Source organism: Cavia porcellus, unplaced genomic scaffold (genome assembly GCF_034190915.1).
Source record: "Cavia porcellus strain 051 isolate PalLab524CR breed Dunkin Hartley unplaced genomic scaffold, mCavPor4.1 scaffold_33, whole genome shotgun sequence".
Classification (NCBI taxonomy): Eukaryota; Metazoa; Chordata; class Mammalia; order Rodentia; family Caviidae; genus Cavia; species Cavia porcellus.
The window spans coordinates 14,128,588-14,142,386 of NW_026947516.1; positions in this window are offsets into that span (position 1 = coordinate 14,128,588).

Here is a 13,799-nt window from a genome sequence, read left to right on the forward strand (position 1 = left end):
CCCTCAGACAAAGAACTTATATCCAGAACATATAAAGAATTGAAAAACATCAAGACCCCCAAATTCAAGACCCTCTCTGAGATGAACACACAATTCTCAGATGAAGATATACAAATGGCAAATAAATACATGAAGAAATGTTCACCATCACTGGTCATTACAAAAATGCAGATTAAAACAACATTGATATTTCATCTCACTCCAAAAAGAAGAGCTGCCATCAAGAAATCAACTGATAACAAGTGTTGGTAAGGCTGTGGGGAAAAGGAACACTGCTCCATTGTTAGTGGAAGTGTAGACTGGTGCAGCCACTATGGAAATCAGTATGAAGATTTCTCAGAAGACTAGGATTTGAAGTCCCATTTTAAAACCAGCTATTTCCCTTCAGGGTATTTTTCCAGAAAAAATGAAAAGGTCATATTGCAGTGATATATGTGCACCCATGTTCATAGCAGCTCAATTTGTAATAGTTAAATCTTAAAAATAACCAAGATGCCATCAACCGCAGAGTGGATGAAAAAAATGTGGTATTTTACATAATGGAATATTACTCAGCTATAAAAAGATGGTCTTGAGGCCTTCATAGGTAAATGGAGACACTTGAGACTATCCTCATAAGTGAAATAAATAAGAATCATATTTATAAATATCACGTTGTGTCTCTAGTGTAAAAAATAATAAGAACTGCAGCAGTAATAAAACCCAAAATGTATAATTGCTATTGTACAAAAGAGAAGAAAAGAAAGTGCTCTATTGATAATCATATTACTAAGTTTTTGTTGGATCATTGAACAGAACTGTTTGCAGTCTCACTGTTTGAATGTTCACTTTTTATGTTTTAATTTCATAACTTGAACAATTATTTCTAAGAGGACAATATGTAATTTACCAACTAGTGATTTCTTACTGTTTTTTGAAATTCTGTATTATTTCTTCCCTTTTTTCTGTCTTGCTTTTTTTCTCTTTAAATAAAAAAAATTAAAAAAAGAAAAGCTTTACTCTCATAGACCAGAAAACACAGACGAAATGGATGGATTCCTAGAAACATATGAATTATCAAAGCTGGATCAAGAAGATATACATTTTCTGAATAATCCAGTATCAGTTAAAGAAAGAAAATGTAATTGAAAATTTACCACCAACAACAAAATCCAAGGTCATGATGGATGCACAGCTGAATTCCACAAGACATTTAGAGATGATTTACTACCACTACTCCTCAAACTCTAATGGAATTGAAAGGAAGCAATTCTCCCTAATTCATTCTGGGAGGCAAATATTACCCTGATACCAAAACCAGGGAAAGACCCAACCAAAAAAGAAAATTATAAGACAATCTCTCTAATGAACAGAGATGCAAATATCTGCAATAAAATGCTAGCAAACAGAATGCAGCAAATCATCAAGAATATTATACACTATGACCAAGCAGGATTCATGTCAGGAATACAGGGATTGTTCAACTTACGCGAATCAGTTAATGTAATGTGCCATATTAATAGAGCAAAAGACAAAAATCACACCTTCATCTCCTTAGATGTAGAAAACTGATAAATTCCAACACTCATTCATTGTAAAATCCTGGAGAAAACTGGAATAGATGGTCTTTATTTCTATTTGATAAAAGCTGTCTATGACAAACTAATAACTAACATCATATTAAATGTTCAAAAACTGATAGTTTTCACTCCAAAATCAGGAACAAGACAAGGCTGTCCACTATCACCACTCCTTTTTTTTTATGGAGAAAAAGGGAAAAAAACAGAAATAGGGTACAAGTTATACAGAATTTCAGAAAAAATAAACAATAGGAAAACACTAGCTAATAGATTACATATTGTTACCTTAGAAACAGTTGTTCAAGTTACAAAATTAAAGCATATAAAGTGGACTTTCAAACAGTGAGACCGGAAACAGTTTTGTTCAATGATCCAACAAAATTCAGTAACATGGTTATCTATCTTATACACTTAAATATATATGCAGTTATATTCTTTTTTTAAATTTTATTTAAGAGGAAAAAGAGAAAAACACAAAACAGAACAAAGCGGTGTAAGGGTACACGTAATACAGAACTACAAAAAAAAAAAAAAAACATAACAGTAAGAAATAACCTGATAATAGATTACACATTATCATCTTGGAAATAGTTGCTCAAATCACAGTATCAAAGAATACAAAGTGGACATTCAAACAGAGAGACTGCAAACAGCAGTGTTCAATGATCCAAAAACATTAATATAGTCAGCTATTTAACAGCCCTAAACACACTTGCTGTTATATCCGTTAGAGCTCTTTTTTTTTCCCCTCTCTTTTTTACAACAAAATTTACACATTTTGGATTTTATTACTCCTTAGTTCTTATTACTTTTTTGGGGGGGAAAGAATAAAGTCAAATATGGCAAAACAAAGCTGTCAGTCAAAACCAAGGATAGACATAGCACATGATGTAGCACAGAGTACAAGGTTATCAACAATGGTTATCAATTTTGTCTCTTGTTTCCTTAAAAAGAATTGTCTATCTCATTAGATATTATAAAGTTGGACAAAACAGTAGAGAACAAGACCAATAAAACTTAGGCATTGTAAACATTACAGGACTTCCAAAGGAGACAATAGTCAAACCAGAATGGGCATCTTAGTGAATCTTATTGCCTTCAAAGTAGTTGCCTATACTCTCAAACTTGATACTATCATACAGAATGGAACAGAGTCTAATCAGTCAAAACAAGATCATGGGAGTATTACAGGACTTCAAAACAAGTTAATAGGAAATCAAAAGAGTTACTATTATATATCCTAATTTAAAAAAATTTTCCCCTTAATTAAAACAAACATAAGAAAAAACTAAATAATTTTTTTAAAGAATAAGGGAGAGATTGAGATAAAACAGGACATAACAATATAACAATACAGGTCAAAGCATGACTGTTTCAGCAACCTAGTGCTTCACCACCAAATAAGCCGACTTAATAGTAGTTACCATACTGTCTGTCTTTTTCCTTGAAATATTTGGCTAAAACTTCATATACTATAGCTTCAAATATTTCCATATCAAGAAGCCCAGAATAAAGCCTTTCTAAATAATAAGTGAAAACTTTATAAGGCTTCAAGGCCACATAATGGGGAATCATGATTACCACATATTTTTATATATTTGAATCATTACTTACATTAGGGAAACTATTTGGTATTCACACATGCGAGATTGATTTATTTCACTTATGAGTATGGTCTCAAGCTGTGCCCATTTATTGATAAATATCTCAATGTGATCCTTCTTTATAGCTGAATAATACTCCATTGTATAGAAATACCACTACTTTTTTATCCATTCCTCAGTTGATGGACAGTTGGGTTGTTTCCAAGATCTGGCGATTACAAATCGTGCTGCTATAAACATAGGTGCACATATATCACTGTGGTATGATGCTTTCAGTTCTTCTGGGAATATGCCTAGAAGTGGAATAGCTGGAATAAATGGGACTTCCAATGCCAGCTTTTTGAGAAATCTCCAGACAGACCTCCACAAAGGCTGTACCAGTCTACACTCCCACCAACAGTGCAGGAGAGTTCCTTTTTCCCCACAGCCTCTCCAGCATTTGTTGTTGTTGGTTTTCTTGATCCTGGCCATTCTTTCAGGAGTGAGATGGTATCTCAGTGTGGTTTTAATTTGCATTTCTCTAATGACCAATGATGATGAGCATTTTTTCATGTAGTTATTTGCCATTTGCATTTCTTCATCTGAGAATTGCGTATTCATCTCAGATGCCCATTTTTTGATTGGATCTTTGAATTTTGGGAGTCTGAGTTTTTTTTTAATTCTTTATATGTTTTAGACAAGAGTCCCTTGTCTGAGAGAGAGTTCACTAAGACCTTTTCCCAGTTTGTGGGTTTTCTTTTCACTATGCTGGAGATTTCTTTTGACATGCAGAAACTTTAATAAGAAGTGGTCCCAGTTATTGATTCTGGGAAGTATTTCCTGTGCGGTTTGAGTCCTGTTCATGAATTCTCTACCTACTCCTATGTCTTCAAGGTTTCTACCCAATTTGTCTTCCAATAGATTTAGTGTTTCTCTTTTAATATTCAGATCTTTGACCCATTTAGATTTTAATTTACTACATGGTGATAGACATGGGTCTAGCTTTAGTTTTCGGCAAATGGAGAGCCAGTTTTTCAAGCACCATTTATTAAAGAGACGGTCGTTCTTCCAATGAACCTGCTTGGCTCCTTTATCAAAGATAAGGTTGTTGAGTGTGTTTGTAGTTGTAGTTGTATCTTCTAATCTATTCCATTGATCTTTGGCTCTGTTTTGATTCCAATACCATGTTGATTTTACTACTGTTGCTTTGTAGTATAACTTCAAGTCAGGGATTGTGATGCCTCCTGCTTTGTCTTTGCTGCTTAGAATTGCCTTTGCGATTCTAGGTCTCTTCTGGTTCCAGATGAAATTTAGGAGTGATTTCTCTAGATCTATACGGTATGTTGATGGTATTTCTATTGGGATTGCATTGAATCTGTATAACAGTTTTGGGAGAATGGCCATCTTCACAATGCTTGTTCTTCCTATCCATGAGCAAGGGATGTCTTTCCATTTTCTGAGATCATCTTCAATTTCTTTTTTCAGTGTATTATAATTTTCACTGTATAAGTCTTTCACTTCTTTCATAAGAATAATTCCTAAATATTTCATTTTTTTTGCTTGCTAATGTGAATAATCCAGTTTCTCTTATTTCCCTCTCTGTGATTTTGTTGTTCATGTATAGGAATGCTATTGATTTCTGAGTATTGATTTTGTATCCAGCCACATTACTGAATTTATTTATTATATCTAAGAGTGTTTCCATCGAGTTTAGGGGGTCTTCTATGTAGAGTATCATGTCATCTGCAAACAACGATAATTTAACTTCTTCTTTTCCTATCTTTACCCCTTTTATTTCTCTCTCTTGCCTAATTGCTCTGGCTAGTACTTCCAGTACTATATTAAATAGGAGTGGTGATAAAGGACATCCTTGTCTTGTGCCTGATTTTAAAGTAAAGGCTTTCAATTTTTGGCCATTTAGTATGATGCTGGCTGTTGGTTTGTCATAAATGGCCTTTATTATATTGAGGTAAAGACCATCTATTCCAATTTTCTGTAAAGTTCTTATCATGAATAAGTGTTGGACCTTATTGAAGGCTTTTTCTGCATCTATAGAAATGATCATGTGATTCTTATTTTTGGCTTTATTGATATGGTGGATTACATTTATTGATTTGTGTATGTTGAACCATCCTTGCATTCCTGGGATGAATCCCACTTGGTCATGGTGTATAATCTTCTTGATGATTTGCTGCATCCTATTTGCCAATATTTTATGGAGGATTTTTGCATCTGTGTTCATTAGGGAGATTGGTCTATAGTTCTCTTTTTTAGTTGGGTCTTTCTCAGGTTTTGTTACTAGAGTAATATTTGCTTCCAGGAATGACTTAGGAAGGATTGCCTCCCTTTCAATTTCATTGAATAGTTTGAGGAGTGTCGGCATTAGGTCCTCTTTGTATTTCTTGTAGAATTCTGCAGTGAATCCATCTGGGCCTGGGCTCTTCTTGGTGGGTAAGGACTTAATTACATTTTCAATTTCATTAACAGAGATTGGGTTATTCAACAGTTTTACATCCTCTTGATCTAGCTTTGGTACTTCATATGCTTCTAAGAATCTGTCTATTTCTTCTGTGTTATCAAACTTTTGAGAATAGAGGTTTTCGAAATAGGTGTTGATGATCTTCTGTATTTCTATTGGGTCTGTAGTGATTTCACCTTTTTCATTTCTTATTGCATGAATTTTAGCTTTTTCTTCCCTTTTTTTAATAAGGTTGTCTAGGGGCTTACCGATTTTATTTATTCTTTCAAAGAACCAACTCATTGATTCGTTGATTCTTTGGATTGTATTCTTAGTCTCGATTGCATTGATTTCTATATGCAGTTATATTCTTTAGAGAACTTTCTTTCCCTTTCTTTTGTACAATGACAATTACACATTTTGGGTTTTATTACTCCCACAGTTCTTATTACTTTTTTTTGAAGGGAGTAAAACCAAATGTGACATAACAGAACAGAGTCAGTCAAATCAGAAGGATGAACATAATAGATAATGTAAAAATAAAATACTAGGTGATCAACAATGGTTACCATATTGCCTCTTGCTATCTTAAAAAGGATTGCCTGTATCATCAGTTATAATAAAATTCAACAAAACAGTAAAAAATAAAACCAAAACATTGGAGACATTACAGGGCTTTAAAAGAAGATAATTTTCTGGAAACATTAGCCAGAACAATTAGACAAGGAGAGAAATAATAGAATAAAGATAGGAAAGGTAGAAGTTAAATTATCATTACTGGCAGATGAAATGATAGTCTCCACAGAAGACCTCTTTATAGGAAATATAATTAACCTGAAAAAGGGTATATGGACTGAAAATCAAATATGGGAAAACAGTGCTCTATGGGACAGGGATCCAGAGAGTAATAGGGGCAACTAGACCAGTATTTGTGAATAGGTTGGAAAGACAGGCTTTAATAGGTAAAGGAATACAATTAGATCAAGTCCATGAGGGAAAAGGTTTGGAACCACTTAGGTAAACAGTAGGTTCCCCCACCCCCAATTTACAACTGAGGGTCTAGGTGAGACCCAAAAATACACAGTGCACTGTGGGGAAGTGAAAGGGGAGGAATGGTCTTTAAAAAGATGGCAGAAGGTATTGTTAATAGTGTATCAAGAATTAAAACCCATATTACTAGCACCACTTTGCTTAGATAGATTTTGTTCTGTACCAGTTTGTCTACTTGCATCAGATTTGAGGGCACAGAGAGCTATCCTAAAAACACCAGGATATAGCACATGAATCATCTTTAATTTCCTATTAACTTAATTTAGAGCTCTGTATAACTTCTCCTGGTTTATCATGACTGATCTTAGTTAAATCTGGTTTGTTTGATTGCTGTTTGATATTGACATATTTTATTCAAAACTTATATGATTGATAGTATCAAGTCTGAGAATTTAGGCAATTACACTGAAGATGAGAAGACTCACTATGATACCCATTCTGGCTTGATTACTGCCTGTTTTTGAAGTTTTATACTACATACAAAATTGTGTTTTTATTAATACTATTATGTACTGCTACATTCAATTATACTATGTCTGATGATATAGCCAATTCTTTTGAAAATAACAAGAGACAACATAGTAACCAAGGTAGAACCCCTTGTACAGCAATCTTATAGGTCTTTTTCTTTTCATGTGTTTATAGGAATATGTTTTGTTTTGTCTTGCTTGTTTTGTTCCTCCCTCTAATATAGAAAGGATAGACTATTATGTTAAGACTCATGCACGCATAGAACCAATAAACAGTTTATGAGAACTGATCTTATGACATACCGTGAAATGAACAAATACTTTGAAGAAAAAGAGACACTACTGTACCCAGTACTGATCCAGGAGTATCATAATGTGAAACCCTGAAATACTATTATTCTTTGCTCAGAGTGATTTTTTGTTGAACATAACTGGTTGCAGTCTCGCTGTTTGAATCCCCACTTCATATGCTCCACTTTTGTATCTTGAATAACTATTTATAAGAGGACAATATGTAAATATCAACTAGTGATTTCTTACTGTTTATTCTTTCTTTGAAAGTAGATATTATTTCTACCCATTTTCTGTTTTGTTTAGTCTTTCTTTAAATAAATTTTTTTTTAAAAAAGAGCAAAGGGTAGAGCCGGGCATGGTGGCTCACGCCTTTAATCCCAGCACTCAGGAAGCTGAGGCAGGAAGATCGTTGCGAGTTTGAGACCAGACTGGGCTACAAAGTGAGCTCAAGGCCAGCCTGAACTGCATAGTGAGACATTGTCTCAGAAAGACCAAAAAAAAAAAAAGTTTAAAAAAAAAGAGCAAAGGGAAGGAAAGGTGGAAAGTACCATCAATTTCTTATTGTCTTATCTTGAACTCTTGCATTGTTTACACAACTTTATTAGGTTTGGCTTTGTTCTGTCTTTTGTTAGATTTTATGCTATCAGATGGTAAGGGCAGCTATTTTTAATATAATGGGAAATAGTATGATTATCATGGTTTCCTATTACATTGTTTTGAAGTCTTACATTGCTTTCTTTCATTGGTCTGATTTTATTTTGTTTTGTTTGATTTTACTATGTGAGATGGTATGAATGCTATTTTGAAGAAAACAAGACATTATGGTAGCTATTGCTGATTTACTATCATCTTGTTTTGAAGTCCTACCATGCTTTTGTTCTTCTGTTTTGATTGGTTCTATTCTGTTGTGTTTTATTTGATTTTATTATGAGTGATATTATAGACAAAGTTTTTGAGGAAAATGAGGTATTATAGCAGCCATTGTTCATTTCCTGTTATTTGGTTTTGAAGTCTTGTAATGCTTTCATTCTTTTGAATGTTTTTTACTATATTTTCATGTTTGATATTATTGTGTGTGAAGGTATACTCAACTATTTCAAAGAAAACAGACATTATGTTAGCTACTGTTGATGTCCAGGTGTCTTGTGAAGTGTTGTGTTGCTTGCATTTAACTGTTCTGATTTGCTTTGTTTGATTCTGTTTTCTTTTGTTCTCTTTAAAATAAAAAAAATTAAATAAAAAGATTTATTCACTGAAAATTACAGTACTCTGAAAAAAGAAATTGAAGAGGAATTCAGAAAATGGAAACATTGTGAAAATGAACATATTCCCAAAACTGTTACACAGATTTAATGCAATCTTGACCAAAATAACACTAGCATATCTCACAGATCTAGAAAAATCATTCCTAACATTCATTTGGAACCATAAGGAACCTAGAATAGTAAATGCAATCCTGTACAGCGAAGGCAAAGTAATGTACATCACAATTCCAGACCTCAAATTATACTAAAAAATGGTTATAATAAAATCAGCATGGTAATGACACAAAAAAACAGACTTGAAGATCAATGAAAAGTATAGACACAACTACAGGAACACTCTGCCACCTTAACTTTGACACAGGGGCCAAACATGGAACAAAGTTAGCCTCTAATAAATGGTGTTGGAAAAACTGGCTTTCATCATGCTGAAGACTTAAACTAGACCCGTATCTATTGTCATGCACTGAAGTAAAGTCAAAATGGATCAAGTATTTAAATATTAATACAGAAACACTAAATCTTCTTGAGAACAAACTAGGTAGAAATCTTGAGGACATAGGGGGACATTGGTCATGTATATATTTGCTCTTAATAATTTATAAGTACATAGTTACAGTATAAAATTACATTCCTTCTGAGGAGTTGGTTCACATATATTACACACCATAATTTTTTTTACGACCTTTTCCCTTTCCTTCTCATCTGTTCCCTCCATCTCTTGGTCATCTTCTCTTTTGTAAAAGGTCTATTGCTCTGTTTCTTTTATCTATCTTTTATTTTTACCTTCAATTTATTTATATTTTGAGTTTCTTATACAGGAAAAATCATGTCCTATTTAAGCATAAGTCTCACTTATCTTACTAACATTGTGACATTATGTCCTTAAATTGTAATCATTTTCCTACAAATGACTCCAGTTTGTCATTCTTTTTTGGCAGAGTAGTATTTCATTGTGTATACATTTTCTTTCATTATTCACCTGTTCATGGACATATAGGCCAACTCCAAGATTTAGCTATTAGGAATTACGCTGCCATATATATATAGGTATGCATGTTACACTGTAGAACTCTTTCAACTTTTAGATTTTTGAGGCCTTTCTATAATATTTCCATAGTGGTTATACCAGTTTACATTCCCACTAACAACATAGAAGGGCCACAGCCTCATCAGCATTTGGTGTCATTTGATTTCTTGATGATGATCATTCTTTTTGGAATAAGATGCAATCTGTGTTGATTTAATTTCCATTTCTCTAATGGCCAGTAATGTTGAGCATTTTTTCATGTATTTATTGGCCACTTGTATTTCTTTATTTGTGCACTTTAACTGTCCTCCCTCCCAAGAAGTATGGTCATGAGGTATTACTTGCAACCCTAGTGCCTAGGATAATTGAACACAAAATTAGTGAGTGCTGACTATTTCTTGATTGACTAGTTTGTAGTGTAGTCCATACTGTAAAGCTCAGGAAATAGAAGCCCAGAAAATTGAAGTGGTCCTGCCAACACTGCATGGCCAGGAGGGGTCCACACTAGAAATGGAAACCAAGTATTCTGGTTCTCATATTACCTGGTCACCATTATTCCACCACTGCCCCTTTACTCTTTCTAGGGAACTCCAGACCATGCAGAGAGCAAAACTTTTGCACAGTGGCAGGAACCTTAGGTCTGAAATTCAACATGAAGGTTCCAATTTCCCCTTTGTTCTTTAGTGCCTATGTAACTTCCAGAAAGTTACTTTTCTGAAGCTCAATTTCTCAGGGATGTTAGGAAGACTCACTGAAACCACCTGAGAAAGGGACTCAGCCTGCCTTTCTGTGGCGTTTAAGGAAGACAATTGTCTGCTAGGAAGATCACAGCAGTCTTGGACCCTTCCAGAACATTGTCCTCTCAGTCATCTGTGGGTACCCAATAGCCTATGTCTGACTACTATACTATGGTGACCAGTGCAACTGACCTTGAGAGTGTGGAGCACATTCACAGGACAGCTGACATGGACTATCTAGATGGAGGGAAGCAAATCAAAGGAGAGTAGTACTCTGTCCGTGGTACACATGGGCAGGTAGATCATGGAGAACAGTGATAAAGATGTCAAGTCCGGCAGGGATAGCAGCTCTACAATACTGTTGGTAGATTTTCTGGTGATCTTGGACAAGACTGTTGTCTCTGGTTCTCAACTTCCTCCTTCATCACGCAAAGACCAAAAAGGCCCTCACCAGCCCAGTTATCCTCTCTGCTTGCCATTCATAGTCATTCCTTGATTTATACAGTGCTCCCTCTAAAGAGGACAAAGAGATCCACAGTTGCTCAGGAGCAGGACCACTAAGCCAGCTGGTTCCCAGTGTGAGGAGCACAGTCCTCACATTTACCACTACCACCTTGACATTCAGATTTCTGTGCTGCAAAACAGGGACGCTTGTGCTTTCCTTCAAGGTTCAGAAAAAAACATCAGTGCTATGTTGCATAAGAAAGGACTTGGGAAGCCATAAATCATTGACTTCATTGTGTTAATCCCTCTTTGGGATTTGGTTTCAGACAGAAAGTGGTACAAAGAATAGAGAGTGGTTCAAAGGATATGGAAGAAAATGATTGTCATGGTTTATGTCTCTGGCCTCCAGGCCTCATGAGTTTGCATTGTGCATTTGTGATTGGTTCATTGTCTAGCGCTTGGATTAATGGTGTCAGTGCTACACTCATCTAGGGGTGGAGCCAGGATGCAATGTAATGGCAGGAAGAAGGTGTGTCTTGCTCTTTTGCCTGTTTCTTCTTGGCTGTTTGCAGCTGCCATGAACTGCGGCCCCGCCATGCCAGCCTGCTTTGGAGCCAACTGAGTACGAACTGAAACCTCCAAAAACTGTAAGAAATAAACCTTTCCTTTCACAACTTTGGGCTTCAGGTATTTTGTCTCAGTGATGAGTAAAAAGTAACTAAGACAATGATGTAGTGTCACCTATAAGGGCCATGTTGAAGTAGTAACTTTTCTCCCTGTAAGTGAAATCTTTTATAACCTACTGTTCCCACAACATCCTGTTATGCCTAACCAGGGCCACCAACATATAAAACTATCACAACTTGACAAACTATCTTTGTTCTCCTGCCTACCCACAAGTTTCATGCCAAATACCAGCCTCCTTGATATAACACATAAAAGCTAAAATCAGTGCTTTGTCCTTTGCTCAGCCATGTTGGATTTACCAGCTGATCTACAGTACATCTAAAACCAGAATAAAATCCTTCTGTTTCCCACTTAGTCTGTCCTGTCTTTTAAACTCCGCAATATTGTTGCCACATTGTGCGCCTAATTCCTTTTGCACCCAGGTAGGGTAGTTGTGGTGGGGCTACAATATGGCATATTTTGTGCTAGGATGGTACAAAGTAAAGAGAATTATTAAAGATACAGAAGATATGAATGAATCAATAATTACCTTAATCTAAATTAGGTATCTAGAATACTACACCCAACAATCACAGAATAAACAAACCTCTCAAGGGGGCATGGGATATTGATCTAGGAAATATGTACTTTTGGTCATAGAACAAAATTTACAAATTGCAAAGGAGAAATAATAGTACGTTATTAAAACATGATGGGATCAAACTCTGCGTCAGAAAATGTTATCTAGAAAATGCTAAAAGACTGGACTGGTGAGTGGAGCAGTGGCTGCTGGGAATTCCACCCAGCCTGAGGGAACTCTCTTCCTGGCCTGGGGACCAGGCCGGTTCCCTGCTGGATGGTAAGTGGAGCAGCAGCGACTGGGAATCCCACCCAGCCTGAGGGAACTCTCTTCCTGGCCTGGGGACCAGGCCATGATTCCCTGCCAGGTCCAATGAGAGGGACCACCACAGGGAACCCCATCCCAGGCTGGCAGAATTCTCTCCCACACCTGGAACAACACTTGAAGCTCCAAAATGCAGGAAGATGACAAAACGAAAGACCAAAATGCAATCTCAAACATCCAGCCCATCCCAAGAAAGCCTAGGAGCCATGTGCATAGAAGAAAACACATGCCACATAAGTGAAATACCTGAAATAATAGTAACTGAAATAAAGAAGCAACTCTGGGAAGCCTTAAAGGAATTCAAACTAGAAATAATCTCTCAGGTAAAAGAAGAAATGATAAAAGAAATGAAGCAGATGTTAAACACAGCTAAAGAAGACGCACTTAAAAAATTGGAGGAACTAAACAAAAAGATAGAATCCTTGGATGAACAATATAAGAAACAAACAGAATACATAAAACAGATGCAGAGATATACAGGAAATCAAAAACTCCATTGAAACTTGTAAAAACTGCCTCAACAAATGTGAAGATAGAATCTCAGACATCGAAGACAAGATTGCAGCCAGTGAACAGGAAAGAAAAGATCTTTTAAAAATAACAAGAAATCAGGAAATAACAATTCAACACCTGCAAGATGATGCAAAGAGAAACAACATAAGGTTGATAGGGATAAATGAAAAAGAAGGGGACGACATAAAGGCTGTCAAGAGGATATTTAGAGAAGTAATAGCTGAAAATTTCCCAAACATGAGATTGGAAACTGATATCAAGAATAAATCTACACCCAGACATATAATAATGACCATCCCAGAAACAAAAGAATAGAATATTAAAGGCTGTCAGAGAGAAAAAGACAGATGACCTATAAAGGAAAACGTATCAGAATTACAGCAGACTTCTCAGCACAAACAATAAAGTCAAGAAGAGCATGGAGTGAGGTATTTCAGATCCTAAAGGAAAATGATTTCCAACCTAGGCTGATGTACCCTGCAAAACTGTCCTTCAAAATCGATGAAGAAGGGGCTTGGGATTTAGCTCAGTGGCATAAGCGCCTGCCTTCCAAGCAGGCAGTCGTGGGTTCAATCCCTGGTACTGATAAAAAGAAAAAAGACAAAAAAAATTGATGGAGAAATAAGATACTTCCATGAAAAAGATGAGCTGAAAAACTTCATGATCACCAAGCCAACCCTGTAAAGAATACTGAAAGACAGCCTAGATACAATTAGGAGAAAACCACTAAACAAAGCAGACAATTAAACAGAGCAGAAAGATAAACATGCTACAGCAGAAAGACAACATGTCAACAATAAACCAATATATAACAGTTCTAAATATTAAT